The following is an 18,118-nucleotide window of genomic DNA, read 5'->3' as shown; positions in this document are numbered from 1 at the left end:
GGAAGCATTTCTTTCTCATTTTGAAATTGAAGGCAAGGAGACCATGTGCCAATGGGGCAAAGTGCCACAAGGAAGATTGTATGTGTGTGTGTGTGTGTGTGTGTATATATATATATATATATATATATATATATATATATATATATATAATGGATGCATGTGTGTTTGAGCTTTGGTTTGCACATCCTAATGCAATGGCTATGCACACCTATGATTGGCCTAGTACTGTGACAGCTTCCTGGTGGACTTTGACTTGGATCCAAACATGCCAAGTTCATCCCTAATTTAAACACACCATCCCTGTTGTGAAGCATGATGGTGGCAACATCAGGGTGTGGGGTGGTTTCTATGCAGCAGGCCCTGGATGGCTTGTGAAGGTAGAATGAATACAGCTTTAAATAAAGGGAACCTTGTAGGAAAATCAGATAAAAAGTTAAGAGAAGTCTTATCTCTTTCAGCAAGACAAAATCCCAAACATACTTCTAAATACTGACTTTAAGGCGGTTTATATGCAGTAAGCTTTTTTATGTTCTTTCACTATAATTAATTTAAATCACTTTGCAAAGATCTGTTTTGACTTTGGCTTTGAAAATTCTCTTGATCAGTGAAAAAAAATGATGTTCAAAATGAATTAATGTTCTTTGGCAATAAAACATTAAAAAGTCCAAGAGTATGAAAACTTTTTATTAAATAACTGAAAAAAGCCAACAATGCGAACCGCACTTATGTCTTTCATAATAATCGATGAGTGAACTTTCACATTGTCCCTAGAGATTTGACACCACACAAATGCAAAAATGATTTAGCAGCCAGGTTGCTCATACCATTCAGATTGCAGCTGTCATTTTTTATAGTGCAGATTACAAAATGAAAACCACCCTTTGATTGGCTGCAACTGGCAACACAGACACTCTTCCTCCAGTTCTTTTAGGGTATACCTGTCTTAAAAAAATATACGGCTCCCACTGATTACCATCTAAAATTGCTAGTTCCTTGGCTGTCATAATGACATTCTTACTTTTGTAGTCACTGACTTGGACCATGTGTACAGATCATGAAAGCTGGAAAAAAGTCAGAAGTCCTTGTCTGTTCCTGGAAAACAACTCCTAAGCCGTGTACACACGACTGGACTTTACGACCAGACTGGTCCAACGGAACAAATCCGTCGGACAATCCGACTGTGTGTGGGCTTCATCGGACCTTCATCTGACTTTTTCTGTTGAAAATCAGACGGACTTTAGATTTAGAACATACTTCAAATCTTTCCGACGGACTCGAGTCCGGTCGAAAAATCAGTTTGTCTGTATGCTAGTCCGACGGACAAAAAAGGACGCAAGGGCAGCTATTGGCTACTGGCTATGAACTTCCTTATTCTAGTCCCTTCGTACGTCATCGCATTCAAACCAACAGACTTTTGAACGGACTTAAGTCCGTTCGTGTGTGGGCAAGTCCGGTCGTTTGAAAGTCCGTCGTAACTCCGTCAAAAGTCAGTCGGAAAGGCCGTCGGACCTTTGATGCTGAAAAGTCCGCCTGTGTGTACGCGGCATAAGTAGAAAAGCCGCCATAACAGCCAGAGGACAAGCATTTTCAGAGGCAGAGATTTTTCTCCTGACAGGATGCCTTTAAAAGCAGGTTTCTTTTATTGCAGATAATGAGTCTATGAGATGACTATACTGTGAGGTTTTAGAACTGTTGACAAAACTCTTTATTATTGCCTTTTGCTAGTTAATTGTGTATGTTCTAGTTGAAAAAAAAAAAAAAAACTCTGTTCTTTGTATTTCCCAGTATGCTGTGCAGGCTGTACCAGACTAAGGAACTTTAATTTATGATTCAGTGTGACTAATGCCTCCTAATTATAATAAAGATTCAGACTAAAAACAACTTGTGCCATTTGTCATTTGTACACCTGCAGACGAATGCTCCAGCGCCTCTGAAGCAGAGTACAGAGGTTGTGAGATCTACGTGGGTGTGATTACAGGGTGGACGGCTCATTTCCCATCTGCACAGCTCCATAAGCCCACTTCTCTTCTTTACATGGCCGCATTTAAAGTGAAACTCCGCTTTCCTTGAGAAGAGAGCACTCCTTTATTAAATGTTCTTATTGCTTCTGTTCTGAAGATACCAAGACAGGCCGCTAGGGTTGTCACTTTTTCTTCAAGCCAAACCTGAACACTTTAGTGACGCAGAGTACATTTTTTTTGTTTTAGTTTACACTATAGGATTGTAACAGACCTGGGATACCTTTGGGCACCCCAAAAACAATAGTAATGCGGTGCACATAGTACCCCCTCACCCTCCTGTCAAGCCCTGTTCAGAGCCACATTCCTGTCTGAATAATGTGTCCCAGTTTCAGGTGGACTGAAACCTGGACACGGGATTCAAAACCCGGACTGTCCGGGTGAATCCTGGACAGGGGGCAACCCTACAGGCCACTGCAGTAAATGCTGAGGGCTCTGCACAACTGGGCATCAAAAGAAGTTGCTTTAAAAGTTGTTTGACTTTTTTTTCTACCTCTAAACGCCCCTCCATATTAGCCTATGTGTCTAAGCATACATAAGCGTTTACAGACAGAAGAAAAAACTTGCACGTTCAAGTGGTAGTAAAGTCTTTTTTTATTTTTACCTACAGGTAAGCTTATAATAAAGTTTATCTGTAGATTGAATTAATATCTTCTAAACCTGCACCGTTTAGGAGGTATTCTAGTAAACAGCAGCTGGTGACGTCATTGGCTCATGCGCTGTGAAGGAATGGTATACCTGTGGCATTCCTTCAGAGCTCTGTGCCGCGGCTATGACTCCCACACGAATGAGCGGGAGTGACACCCGCGAACCCGGAAAGCAGACCGGATAAGCCTCTGCAGCGGTGACAGCCCACCGCTGGAGGGCTTAGTTTCAAAGTAAGTCTCTCATAATGTGCTAGTATGCAATGCATACTAACATATTATACCTTTACCTTGCAGGGAGAGGTTTTTTTTTTTTACTACCGCTTTCGGGAGAGGAGAGTTTCAGCAGAAAAAGTTCCCGTTGCACATAAACATGTCTAAAGGTGCATTTAGTGTTTGAGTGTTTGTTCATTTCAGTGGCCAATAGAATAAATGAACACACAAATGCTTCATGTGCATAAAATGCAGCTTCAGGCATGTTTTTTTAAACTGGGCGTACAGAAGAGCTGGGCAAACGCCCAGTATGTATGAGGCCTCAAAGTGCCTGCACATAACCCAACCCAGAGGTACTCTGTGGAATTCAACACAGGCCTAACAGCACTTTTCTGGCAGTAGTTCCCTTAAGAACCACCTGCACCTAACTCAGGCAAGCATTTGCACTAGTGTTGGTAAAACATGCAGCAAATTTAGCTAGTTCTATCTACTGCCACTTTAACCACTTCAATACCACTACTTTTAACCCCTTCCTGCCCAGGCCAATTTTCAACCTTGAGTGCTGTTGCATTGTGAGTGACAATTGCGCGGTCATGCAACACTGTACCCAAACTAAATTTTTATCATTTTGTTCACACAACTAGAATTTATTTTGGTGGTATTTAATCACCACTGGGTATTTTTTTTTTTTTTTGCTAAAGGAAAAAAGACTGAAAATTTTGAAAAAAAATTATGTTTTCTTCATTTCTGTTATACAATTTTGCAAAAAAATAATCTTCCTTCATAAATTTAGCACAGAATGTATTCTGCTACATTTCTTTGGTGACAGTAACCCAAATCAGTGTATATTATTTATTCTGCGTGAAAGTTATAGAGGCCACAAACTATGTTACTATAGTGTATACAGTTCTATCCATATATATTTGGACACAGGCACAATTTTCATACTTTTGGCTCTGTATGCCACCAGAATAAAATTAAGACAAAACAATCCAAATTAATTTGAAGTGCAGACTTTCAGATTTAATTCAAGGGGTTGAACATAAATATCAAGAACAAATTTTAGAAACTGCGACCATTTTTATACACAGTCCCTCCATTTTCAGGGGCTCAAATGTAATTGGACATATGAATATAATCATAAATAAAATGTTAATATTTAATATTTTGTTGAGAATCCTTTACTGTCAATGGCTGCCTGAAGTCTGGAACCCATGGACATTACCAAAGACTGGGTTTCCTCCTTTCTGATGCTTTGCCTGGCTCTAACTGCAGCTGTCTTCAGTTGTTCTTTGTTTGTGGGCCTTTCTGCCTTTAGTTTTGCCTTCATCAAGTGAAATGCATGCTCAATTGGGTTGACATCAGGTGATTGACTCGGCCATTGCAGAATATTCCACTTCTTTTCCATCAAAAGCTCCTGGGTTGCTTTTGGAGTGTGTTTTGGAACATTGTCCATCTGTACTGTGAAGCGTCCAATCAACTTTGCTGCATTTGTCTGAATCTGGGCTGACAGTATATCTCTAAACATTGCAGAATTCTGCTTCTGTCTTCTGTCACATCATCAATAAACACCAATGACCCAGTGCTACTGGAAGCCATGCATGCCATCACACTGCTTCCACCATGTTTTACAGATGACATTGTGTGCTTTGGATCATGAGCTGTTCCAAGCCTTCTCCATACTTTTTTCTTCGTGTCATTCATACAGATTAATCTTAGTTTCATCCATCCAAAGAATGCTTTTCCAGAACTGGTCTGGCTTTTTTTAGATGTTTTTTGGCAAAGTCTAATCTGGCTTTTCTATTCTTCAGGCTTATGAATGGTTTGCACCTTGTGGTGAACCCTCTGCATTTGCTCTTGTGAAGTCTTCTCTTGATTGTAGACTTTGACAATGATACGCCCACCTCCTGGAGAGTGTCCTTCACTTGTCTGGATGTTGTGAATGGATTTTTCTTTATCATAGAGAGGATCCTGCAATCATTCACCACTGTTGTCTTCCGTGGACATCCAGGCCTTTTTATGTTGCTGAGCTCACCAGTGCGTTCTTCTTTCCTCAGAATGCACCAAACTGTTGATTTGGCCACTGCTAATGTTGCTGCTATCTCGCTGATGGATTTGTTTCCTTTTTTAAAGCCTTACAATGGCCTGTTTCACTTGCATGGACAGCTCCTTTAAACGCATGATGTAGGTTCACAGCAATAGATTCCAAATGCAAATACCACGCTTACAATCAACTTCAGACCTTTTACCTGCTTAATTGATGAAGAAATAATAAAGGTGTAGCCCATACCTAGCCACAAAACAGCTTTTGATTAAATTGTCCAATTACTTTTGGTCCCTTGAAAAAGAGGGGTGGCTATTCTTAAAAGCTGTAATTCCTAAACCCTTCCTCAGATTTGGATGTACATACCCTCAAATTAAACCTGAGAGTATGCACTTTCAGCCCGTATCCATTATCTAACTATGGTAAATACCTGAAAAAAAACTAAAATTGTAAAATATATATGGACCTACTTGTATATCTGAAATTTGATCGATCCTAATGTACTGACTGCCTATCTCATTTCTTGAGGCCCTAAAATGCCAGGACAGTAAAAATTCCCCCCAAATTACCCTTTTTTGAAGAGTAGACAGTTCAAGGTATTTAGTAAAAGGCATGGCAGGTTTTTTGAAGTTGTAATTTTTTTGTCATAATGTGTGGAAAAATGAAGAAATGAAATTTTAAAAAAAATGTTCATATTGTCACCAGTGCAGTACAGCGTCATCAAATAACTGGTGTGGCGGTGATCAGGGACACTGACTGGTGACTGTACTAAAAAAAGAAAGATATTATAGTTTTTTTTTTAGTTTTTAATTTTTGGTTACATTTTGTTTTTTTTTGCTTTTATGATTTTTTTAATACACTGTGATCAGAGCAATATAATATTATTACAACATTGTACTAATCTGGGAAAGTGATCAGGATTTTTTTTTTTTACACATTGTTTGCTTATAGCAGTGAATTGCATTGCTATAAGCAAGCATTTTACTGAAGTAAACTGATTCATTTAGTCTGTTTTGTAGATGCATATAGATGCACACCAGTATAGAAATAAATACAAGCTTTATATATGAAAAGATTAATATTAGTACACACATCCAATGTACAAAGAAATATTATCAGCAAAGGCTCCGACAAGAGTCTTGGTGGAATTGTGCACATATAGTATACCCAGGTATATATAGTTATTAATAGAGATACCTCTAGATGAATGTTGCAGCAAAGTCCATTTGCAGGGGCCCCTAAGGATGATCGTGATGCGGTGTTCGCTGGAGACCTGAAGACAAGACCTGCAGTGATGGGGAGATGCTCAAACTGTTGTCCAACCAGCCTGGAATGCAGCTTTTCACACGCAGAAACCATGGTGTGACACTGGAACTCAGAGTCACCTTTATACTGTGTGTTTTAGTCCCTCATACATAATGCTGTGATATTAGCAGCTAACAGTAGAGGGTAGCAGATCCCTAAAATTGTGTTCACAAGTGTCTGACACAAATCCACCCCTGCTACAACTTCTAACTTTGTAACTGAATGCAAAAGTTTGTGAACAGTGCCAGAAGGTAGAGTGTGCCCAGGTTAAGGGGGAGCAGCTATCATTTTGGGGAAGACCAACACTGGAAGAGGACTGCCATTGGTTTCATTGGCAGCTTGACTGTAAGCCCACCCTTGGTAACAGGGAGGACAGGACTTCGATTGGCTGTAGCCGGAGACAAGACTCACCCACCAAATTCAACAAGGAGAGCCCACATGGAGCATATGGTCTGGGGAGCCATGTGGAGGCTAGAACTGAGAAAGGTATGGTAAGTTGCCATATATAGCTAGGAACCTGGGGGGTCCCTCTATCCAGCTGCCTAGTGGTGCTGAGATACACTGGGGAAATCTAAAAGGAGCTGGGATCTGTGTGCAGAACTGATGTATTGGTTCTAACACAGACTGTGCTACTGAGAGCGATGAGTACAAGGCTGCTGTGCTAAGCCCACCAGAGATTAGGTCGCTTTTCCTGTGTTGCTGCCCTAGAACCATCAAAGGCTTTGTTACTGTTGTATAAATACACTCTTCTGAGAGTGAGTGCTCCAATGAGAGATCTGGGGCTCTAATGCCAGCAAACTTTGCTCAGAAGAGGAGATCTCAGGGAGATTTCTTTTGCATCACGTGACCGGACAGGAATGGGAACGGGAACGAGGCTTGAGGTGCAAGCCAAGCGTGGAGACCACACAGTATCAACAGGCGGACCATGCAAACAGCCAGATACCCGCCCATAACTGCTGGATAAGCTTCGTGTCGGCTCGAGGGCACTTTTAAATGTGAGTGGATACTCTTTCTTTGGATTTTAAAATAAATAGTTTAAACATATTGCGCTATGATCGCTTTTTGTCCCTATGCTTCTATATGAGGAATACTAGAGTCCAAGGTTAGCCGGTGAGGAGTGTTACATAGGTGGAGTGGTTATCCCTTGAATGAACCAAAGGCGCATCTTTATATAAGCATCTGGTGATGGTGGAGGTGTCTCACTAAGTCACACATGATTATTAAAGGAACATAGGAGCACGGCAGTCACAATAATTGATAAAGGATTTTGGAGCATGTTTGAAGGACTTTTTATGTATTGGATGTTTAATTTTGGTTTGATTTAAAGCACATGATAATATTTATAAGTGGTTGTTTTGAAAAAGAGAATAATACCAGTGGTGGTAATTTGAAAGTAGCGCATTCACACGCATACATCAGCAAACTGTGCTCAGAACCCACTAGCAAGTATTTCAGATAGGGCTCTTTTGATATTAGCCAGGTCATCAATTCTGCTGTCCTAACGTTCTGGAGAGAGACCGGCTCTATGAACCTAAAATTAATGGTGCAAAACACTAAATGTGCATATAAACATAAACCTCATAAATGTGTCAATCCAATTAATTATAAATACAAAAATTAAAGTCCATAAAAAATATTGCGCTCTGTGTCTTTAATCCCATCCATTAGTGAAGGAAAAAGTGTCTCCAAACAAAGGAATGTGTTTCCTCTTCCCCAACAGCTCACACTGCACTCACCAGAAGGATTTGACCCCCTTTTTTTTTAAAGTAAGGTCAGTAATCAAGTATAGATCTCTGTGTATATCCGTTTTCTCGTTCCCCGCTGGTATCCTGAATGGTTATTTAGCCTCTGTATGGATAGTGGTGCTCCTGCACCTTTAAGTCTTTCTTTATAAAACTGCTTGGCACAGACAGGAATTTCCATGTGGTATGAAGTAGAGAGGAGACATTTCTAAAAGTGCCAGCAGAGGAGGTAAGGGAGTTTTATACAGAAAGTCTTAAAGGTGTAGGAGCACCGCTATCCATACAGACTCAAGTGCACAAGTGACCCTGCTTTTTAGGGACTTTTAGACAAGCACCTGAATGTGCACAAAAGTTCCTCCAGATGGGTATTTACAAATCAGACTGTTGTTTGACCCTCTAGTCGTGGGACAACCAGGGACCCTTGACACAATAGTCATTGTGTGTTCTTTGTCTCCAGAGTCCACAAAGAGCTTCTTGATTATGGTAATGAACATGAATCTAGTAAGATGACTCTTAACCCCCATCGCTACAGAAAGCACTCCATGCTGTGGCCAGTGTACCAGTGGTTCATCAAGAAAAAGTTGAAGCAGAGGTTGTGGAAAGAATATGGTGGCTGGAGAAAATAGAGAAAGTACAACAACCATGAGAAGAAATTTGCCTCTAAGCTTCTGTGAAGTTGAGCTGGGACCAGCTGGGTCTAATTATTGTCTTAAATCATGAAAAAACTTTGGGATAAAATTGATTTCTGAAAATTTTCTCTTGACATTACAGAAAGCCCAAGGAAGAGTATCCATCAGTGTCTGCAACATCACTGACTCCCCTGGGAAGTTATGGGCCCAAATGCTACCCAAGCATGTGAACCCAGCTACCTCCATCTCACCATCCTTTTTAGTGGGGGGGAGTCTATCAAGCCAAGAGGCATAGGAAATCTTGATATATAGGCAACATGGTCTGTCTATGCTGGCCTATGTTTCTTCTGCTCTGCTCTGCCCTGCATGTGGTTGCCAGAAGAGCGGGACAGGACTTGGGGGAGTGTTGTACTAAGAACATGATAGAAATTTGAGGCCTGTTAGCTATGTGAGCCAGAATCTCATCCCTGCTGAGAAAAACTACCCCGTCCACAGGACACTGGTGGTTAGCTGCTCTGTTGGGATTCTACTTTAGTCTACAAATATAGACTTGAGGTTGGAAACAGAGATCCTGCTGCATGTGTCCCAAAGCTCTACTGTAATCTAACTCAAGTGAGATAGTGGCTGTGCTTGCTCTTAGTAAGAAACATATGAGGAAAGACCACATAGAAGATCAGTTTCATTGCCTGGCTTTGAGTGCCCCAAAGAGCCGTCATCCGGAGCTTCTATTGACAGGTTGACGGATTTTAAAAAAGTGGGAACAGTTTCAGCTTTGTGATGGGTTGATTTACCAAAGGACCTCCACAGGTGATCCCAAATACAAATGCATACCTCCCAACTTTTTGAGATGGGACTGAGGGACACCTATCAGCAAAAGTATGCAGGCATATGACACACCCTTTGCCATGCCCCCTTAAAGGAGAATTGTACAAAAAAACAAGATTAGTTGAACCCACAAGTGCTTTTTTTTACCACTACTATTCCTTTACATTGGCTTTTGGAATATACAAATGCAGCAATTTAGAAATCAGATGAAAGGTTTAGAGCTGAAAAACACTTTTTTAATAGATAAAAAGTGCATTTTATATACATCTATATAGATAAGACCAAAATGAGGAACAAATGAGGAGGAATGATGGACAGAGGGACATTGATACAAATCAGGGACAGTCCCTCGAAATCAGGGACAGTTGGGAGCTATGCAAATAATGTCCTGTGACCACCAGGGACTGTGCTGTTGTTCCTGTGCTGCTGCAAGGAGAGCTGCTATACTCCAATGACCAGAAACTTTGTATATAGTGTGTGGTGCTGCTATTGAGGACTCCTAGAGAGAGAAAGAAAGAAACAGACCACTTACAAGGAATGGCGAGAGGCCTTCTGGCCATTTTTTTTGTATTCCTGTTTAACATTGTTGCCTGAGGTGAGTTGTGCCCTTTCCATTGAATTTCCAAATAGGGCCCTTTTGATGTTAGGCCATCTAGCCACCCAGGGTGCAACAGAAGGGGAGGACTGCCTGTAATAGGGGTCAATCATATTCTGTAAGAGGCTGTGTGTGTCTCTGGGAGCGGTGGAAGATCTTCTCTTTTGGTCACACTTGTTTTTATTACTTATTTCACCTAGATTTAACATGGACTTTATATCCACCTGGATTTAATCTGTATATAATAAGTACACTTCCCTGTTTTTAAAATATGTAACATATGTCATTTAAATTCTTGTTTCTGGATACTACTATTTTTAAATAATGTATTAATAAAATATGCTTTTTTAATTGCCGTCATTGTACGCCAGACACGTACACAGCGATTTGTGGGGACACACGTGCCGCCGGAGGCGCGCCTGCACGCCCATTTTCGAGGAGGGGGAGCCAACCAGCAGGTCCGGCGGACTCGATGTCCGCCGGCTACCCGTTATCACTCCAGGAACAAGCAGAACGGGGATCTGTCAGTGTAAAGAAACAGATCCCCGTTATGTCAGGGGCGGACAGAAAGATTGTCTGTTCCTAGTGATTAGAAACAAAAGATCTCTCTCCTCCTCCAGTCAGCCCCCATACAGTTAGCAACACCTCCCAGGGAAAACACTTAACCCTTTGATCGCCCCCTAGTGTTCACCCCTTTCCTGCCAATGACATTTATACAGTAATCAGTGGCTATTTTTAGCTCTGATCACTGTATAAATGTCAATAGTCCTAAAAAAGTGTCAAAAGTACTCGATCTGTCCGTCGCAATGTTGCAGTCCCACTAAAAATCGCAAATCGTCTCCATTAATAGTAAAAAAAAAAATAATAATAATAAAAATGACATAAATCTATCCCATAGTTTGTAGTCAATATAACTTTTGCGCAAAGCAATCAATTCCGATTTTTTTTTACCAAAAATATGTAGTAGAATACATATTGGCCTAAACTTAGGAAGAAATGTGTTTTTTTACATTTGGGGGGGGGGGGATATTTATTATAGCAAAAAGTAAAAAATATTTAAAAAAAAAAAATTGTTGCTCTTTTATGGTTTATAGCTCAAACAATAAAAACTGCAGAGGTGATAAAATAACACCAAAAGAACTTGCTATTTGTGGGAAAAAAAGGACTCAAATTTCGTTTGGGTACAGCATCGCACGACCGTGCAACTGTCAGTTAAAGCGACGCAGTGCTGTATCTCAAAAAATGGCCTGGTCATTAAGGGGCAAATTCTTCAAGTTCCTAAGTGGTTAAATTGTCTATTCAGTGTCTGGGCACAGAGATAGTCCATTTCCTCTTTTGCTCTCTGGTGACCATTGGGGGTGGTCTCTGGTTTCAGTTTATTCCTTTACTGGCCATCCAGCTTCTTTATCCTTTAATCCTTGCCTATGTTCCTGTTTAGGCTGGTGCATACCTCCCAACCTTCCCGGATTCGCCGGGACCGTCCTGGAATTTCAAGTAAATCCCGGGGTCCCATGAATCCGGGCTGTGTCCCGCAGCGGAGCCATGTACTGGAACAAGTTCCAGTACTTGACTCCACTAATCCTTCTTTGTCCGGTGAGCGCCGAACCGCGCTGCAGCTGGCGAGGCTGGGGCTTGTTCACTACACAGACCGCCCACTCACCCGCCCTACCAGCTCTAGATCCATCCAGTACAAGGAGGGAGGAGGAATTACGCTAGTTCTCTTCCACCTCTTACCAGTGTCCCCTTGTGCCCGCCCTCAACCCCCGGCATGCAGCCAATGATGTGCTGTGAAAGGGTTTTGTGGGCGGGCACCGAGCAGCCAGTGTACATCCATGCATGAGCCATGGGTGAATAAACTCTCCGCTCTCTCTCTTCTTTCCATGCACTGTAGTGATTCATCCTTCCTGACTTCCATGCACTGTAGCGATCCATCCTTCCTGCCTTCCATGCACTGTAGTGATCCATCCTTCCTGCCTTCCATGCACTGTAGTGATCCATCCTTCCTGCCTTTCATGCACTGTAGCGATCCATCCTTCCTGTCTTCCATGTGCAGTAGTGATCCATCCTTACTGTCTTCCATGTGCCGTAGTTATCCATCCTTCCTGCCTTCCATGTGCCATAGCTATCCATCCTTCCTGCCTTCCATGCACTTTAGTGATCCATCCTTCCTGCCTTCCATGTACCACAGTGATCTATCCTTCCTTCCTTCCATGTACCATAGTGATCCTTCCTCCCTTCCATGTACCATAGTGATCCTTCCTTTCTTCCTTTCTTCCATGTACCATAGTGTATATGTATCCCTGAGACTCCAGCTTGTGGCACAGCAATCAAAGCATATTTTATGGGTACAAGGAAGTCCAGGTTTTGTTTAACCACGGCCCTTAAGCCCCTCCCACTATCATGTTTGGCCACATTCACTTTTTGTCGCAGTGCGCATAGCCTGCGGCTGGTAACTTTCTTGCTGATATGTCCCTCATTCTCGAGTTCAAAAGTTGGGAGGTATGCTGATGACATGATGCTGCCCCAGGTTTCCTGTTCCAGGGTGACTCCTTCCTCTTGCAGCAAACTTTGTAGCAGCTGTCCTTGCATGCAAGGACTACAGCTGTGTCTCCCTACACTGTGTGCATCAATAGAAACACAAAGCCCTGTACCCTAGGATGGCAGAGCAGTATCCTGTTCCAGCCTTCTCCTCCCCCCTCTCTTCTCCAAGCTAACAGACTGGCTCTAGACTGAACTAACCACTGTTAACTCTTTCCTGTGAAGACCAGAACTTTAGAGAACGCAGCATTGAAAGAACCTGAGTCGACAACATTGAAAGCTGAAAACTACAAGTGGCGGGGTAGGAATTTTAACAAATAGTTTACTGGGGAACGTTTTTTGTTCCAATATATTTTATTGAAAAGAATTTTTGAATATTTTAACAAGAGACACAAATCAGTGCATTGAGTTGCATAGTACAAACAAAACTTTCACAAAAACATTTGGAGTTTGACAGAGTAAAGTCACTGTAAGGTCAATTTAAAAAAGAAGAAAAGCAGCGCCAACCTAAGTGCAGTATTAAAACACACACATTTTAATATCAGTGGAAATGCACTCACTCTGAGTAAGGATGAGCTCTGGCGTGTTTGCACGCTGCACATGCCGAGCACGCCAGGAAGTTGGCACAGCACAGCGCTAATCACAAGCAGTGAGACATTTCCCGATGTGCGGCTGCAGAGATTGGGAAATGTCTCACTGCCTGTGATTAGCAGTGCGCCCTGCCGACTTCCTGCTCAGCATGTGCAGCATGTGAACACGCCGGAGCTCATCCTTAACTCTGAGTATGACAAATACAGGCACATCAATAAACTCGGTCCGGGTGGGTCATGTGGTGGGCAGCAGGGCTCCACAGGGGGCGATCCTATGTGCTGGAGTGTTCTCGTCTGGTCCCGTCTGGCGGCGCCGGTGGGCCATAGCGTCATCAATCCGCGACCCGGGACCAAACAAACGGACGATCTACGCTGTGCCTCTTCTACCCCAGCCTGGGACACTGGAATACACCGGCGCTGCCAGATGGGACCAGACGAGAACACTCCAGCACATAGAATCGCCCCCTGTGGATCCCTGCTGCCCACCACATGACCCACCCGGACCGATTTTATTGATGTGCCTGTATTTGTCATACTCAGAGTGAGTGCATTTCCACTGATATTAAAATGTGTGTGTTTTAATACTGCACTTAGGTTGGCGCTGCTTTTCTTCTTTTTTATCTCCCTCCAAAGGTGATTTCTGCCCTTCAGCATGCTGCCTCCTGTGTTGTGCCAGTACTTTTCCCCCTGAGGTTATATACCCAGGTCCCAGACTTTGGTCCCCCCCCCCCCACCCCATATATCCCCACCAGGAATCTTACTAATTTTATCTTAATTTTATGCTTGGGCTACTGTTCATCCACCCACTGCTGCTCCTGGACCTTTTTATAACCATCCAATTGTATTTTACTTCATATATATTTTATATATTGATTCATTATCCTTCCTATATATAGCTGTTATTTTTTAGCAATACATAAAATTATTTACTCCACTTATTCTATATGCAGCTGTCATCCCCTAGCGTAACAAACTATTGTGTATTCTTTGTAAGGTCAGTTTGCATCCCAGATGTGTCTTGTACCATCTAAATTAGACTTTGCAATCACATTACATTTTCAGATTAGAGGCATGCATCTGTAATGGGAATAAGGGGGGAGTTGAGGTCTTTGGGAGAGAGCAAGGCACAATAGGTCCGACCCTACCCCTTACTGAGACCCACAAGAGAGGCCTTACTCAGGAATGTTTATTTTATTGTGTGCAATTTGTTAAGCTAAAGTAGAAGTTTGGCATTAAAAAAAAAAAAAAACAATCATACCTCTATGTTGCAGCCATCCCATGTTGGCTCTAAGACCAAGAACAAAGTGAATACATGATCGCTGATCGCTCAGTTCTTGGTCAGCTCAGAGTGAACTCCGCTCTGCTCCATCAGCGCTCACTGGAGCGCCGGGCAGGGGGGGGGGGGGCAGGCTCAGCTGGCTCCAGCTCTCAGCCGCGGAGAGGCAAAGTCCGTTGTCAATCAGGCAGCTGGATGGATCCCGAGAATATTGTCTAGGTCCTTCCATAGCATGAACCAGCTCGGCCATACGCTCTGTACTCCTGTGACCCACAGAGAAATATACTTTGGCTATACTTCTCTTTTAAGCTCTGTAGAAGTAACTCAATTCTGTGCTTACTGAAAATAAACTATACATTTCATTAACTGCTGGCTGCTGTAGTACAGTACATGTTTGTATTCTACATACATTTCCATGTGTTAAAACATTGCATTGGTGCACTGTGCTGTATCTGTCTTGCTCATAGCATCTGACCATCCTCAAAGTGTCCATAGAAATTCACTCCTTATGTTCTATGCCATTATATGTTCTATATGCCATTATCGGGACTGACTGTGCTGAAGATCTTCACTTTCAGAAGTCGCCCAGCTTTGTGTTCTCATTAGCTGTAGAATGAAATGCTGAGAAGCGATATAAAGGAGATAGAAAACGTCTTCTGTCTAGGAGAGTGTATCCCTCTGGGTCACATCCTGGCTTGAAAATGGGCTCTCCAGCCCAAGGATTGAGTTATCAAGTCATGCAGAAAATTCTCAACACCTTGAAAGACTCTGGAGTGATTGGATGGAGGATTGTCTTCAAGATTTATATTCTGAAAGCAGATTTTAGGTTTGTTGTCTGAGGAGAGAACATCAATATGTGTTGTGCTGAAGATGCGGGTGGATTAGAGAAGAAAGGGCTGGAAACATTGCTTTAGAACCGGGAAAGGAAAAAAGATAACAGAAAGTCTCTCCCTCCTCCAAAGAAACATGTGAAGTAAAGAGAGCGCAGACACTGCAGCAGGAATGTCAGCGACAAATAGATAAAATAAAAGATATAGGGGCTTTTGTATGAAAATTGGAGCCGTAAGCTTTTGTGTTCTGGGGAAATGAAACAATGAATCCAGAGCCTACGAGGAAGAGTTCCACTTTCACACTCCTTTTTATCAATAGAATTTTTTTTGTCTGGTAGTTCCCTGCTATACTATTAGCTAATCTTTGTCCAGATAAGGTGGATTGTAATCAGTGGGCCCCACTGCCATGTTGAGATGAGGGAGGGGCAGTGTTATACATACAGCGTGAGAACATCACAATTTACATGCTTTGGGAGTGCATCATGCGGTGCTGCTCTTACAGGTCATAGAACTAGTGGTATGTATTTATCATGAATCCGATATACAGTAAATATGAACCTCTTGCCACCCATGTACAGTGACAAAGAAAGACAGAATAACCACCAAAATATCCAGAAAAACACATTTCAAAAAAGTTATAAATTGATTTGCATTTTAATGAGTGAAATAAGTATTTGACCCCTTTGCAAAACATGACTTAGTACTTGGTGACAAAACCCTTGTTGGCAATCACAGAGGTCATACATTTCTTATAGTTGGCCATCAGGTTTGCACACATCTCAGGAGGGATTTTGTCTCACTCCTCTTTGCAGATCCTCTATAAGTCATTAAGGATTCAAGGCTGAGCTTTGATAACTCGAACCTTCAGGATACGGGGCTGGAGACTGGTTAGGCCACTCCAGGACCTTAATGTGCTTCTTCTTGAGCCACTCCTTTGTTGCCTTGGCCATGTGTTTTGGGTCATTGTCATGCTGGAATACCCATTCACGACCCATTTTCAATGCCCTGACTGAGGGAAGGAGGTTCTCACCGAAGATTTGATGGTACATGGCCCAGTCTATCGTCCCTTTGATGAAGTTGTCTTGTCCCCTTAGCAGAAAAACACCCCCGAAGCATAATGTTTCCACCTCCATGTTTGACGGTGGGGATGGTGGTCTTGGAGTCATAGGCAACATTCCTTCTTCTCCAAACATGGCGAGTTGAGTTGATGCCAAAGAGCTCGATTTTGGTCTCATCTGATCACAACACTTTCACCCAGTTCTCCTCTGAATCATTCAGATGTTTATTAGCAAACTTCAGACAGGCCTGTACATGTGCTTTCTTAAACAGGGGGACCTTGTGGGCGCTGCAGGATTTCAGTCCTTCATGGCGTAGTGTGTTACTAATTGTTTTCTCTGTGACTATGGTCCCAGCTGCCTTGAGGTCATGGACAAGATTCTCCTGTGTACTTCTGGGCTGTTTCCTCACCGTTCTCATGATCATTGAAACTCCACGAGGTGAGATCTTCCATGGAGCCCCAGACCGAGGGAGATTGACAATTATTTTGGTGTTTCTTCCATTTGTGAATAATCGCACCAGCTGTTGTCACCCGCTCACCAAGCTGCTTGGTGATGGTCTTGTAGCCCATTCCAGCCTTGTGTATGTCTTCAATCTTGTCCCTGACATCCTTGTACAGCTCTTTGGTCTTTGCCATGGTCTCTCACTGTTAAACCTACTATTAAAATTATAGACTGATCATTTCTTTCTTAGTCGGCAAACGTACAAAATCAGTCAAATACCCTTTTCCCTCACTGTAACACATATATGCGGCGGCAATGAGAATGGGCTTTAACGCCCACATGCCACACATATGCATCAATGGACAGTCGAGTGTTCTTTGTTGAGGGCATGCTCACTGCGCTCCCCATCACAGAGACCCAGCTTTCAAAGACAGCTCTCTGTACTAATCATTGGGAGCTGGTGGGTCTGGCTCCAATCATGTGATCAATATGACAGCCAATTTTAGTGGTCACATGATCGGCTGATCCTTCCCACTCCCCAGGCGTACAGACCCTATTAAAGGGATGCTGGGGCGGGGCAGGATGGGGTTAAGGTATTACTTTTATAGGTTAAAGTGGATCTTATTCTAAAATTCCAAGGTCCTCTTATTTAGTTATACGCCTATCTCAAAACACAGCATAAAATGCAAACACCTGTAGAGAAAAAAAAAAATTAATATACTTACCTTGCCCCCGTTTCTACCCACGGTTCCTAGCGAGGATGACATCAGCATCATTGGGTTGATATTCCGGGGAATGCTGAGTAGCCCTAAAATCATCAGTATGATCACTGTATTGTGCTGTAGCCTCATCTCGGGAGATTTGGACTACTTAAAGTGGTGGTAAAGGCACAGGGTTTTTTTACCTTCATGCATTCCATGCATAAAGGTAAAAAACCTTCTGTGTGCTGCTCCCCCCCAGAGCCCTCCCTAATACTTACATGAGCTCCTTCTCGATCCAGCGATGTCCATTAAAGCCTTGCCTCTCCAGGGGCTCGTACTCCTGATTGGCTTTTGGCAGCAGCAGTAACCATTGGCTCCCACTGCTGTCAATCACAGCCAGTGAGCCAATCAGGAGATGGAGGGGGGCCGGGCCGAGCTGCAGCTCTGTATGGGTATGGACACACAGAGCTGTGGCTCAGGAGAGTGCCTGCTTGGGTGTCCCCCATAGCAAACTGCTTGCTGTTGGTGTTTCAGCAGGAGGGAGGGGCCAAGAGAGCTGGCATGGGACCCGAGAAAAGGAGTATCCGAGCTGCTCTGTGCAAAACCATTTCACAGAGCAGGTAAGTGTAACAAGTTTGTTATTTAATATTTGCATTACTATCTGGTCCT

The sequence above is a fragment of the Aquarana catesbeiana genome, linkage group LG05, assembly GCF_042186555.1.
Source record: "Aquarana catesbeiana isolate 2022-GZ linkage group LG05, ASM4218655v1, whole genome shotgun sequence".
NCBI lineage: Eukaryota > Metazoa > Chordata > Amphibia > Anura > Ranidae > Aquarana > Aquarana catesbeiana.
The sequence above is the reverse complement of the archived record's forward strand: the minus strand, read 5'-3'. Positions refer to the sequence as shown.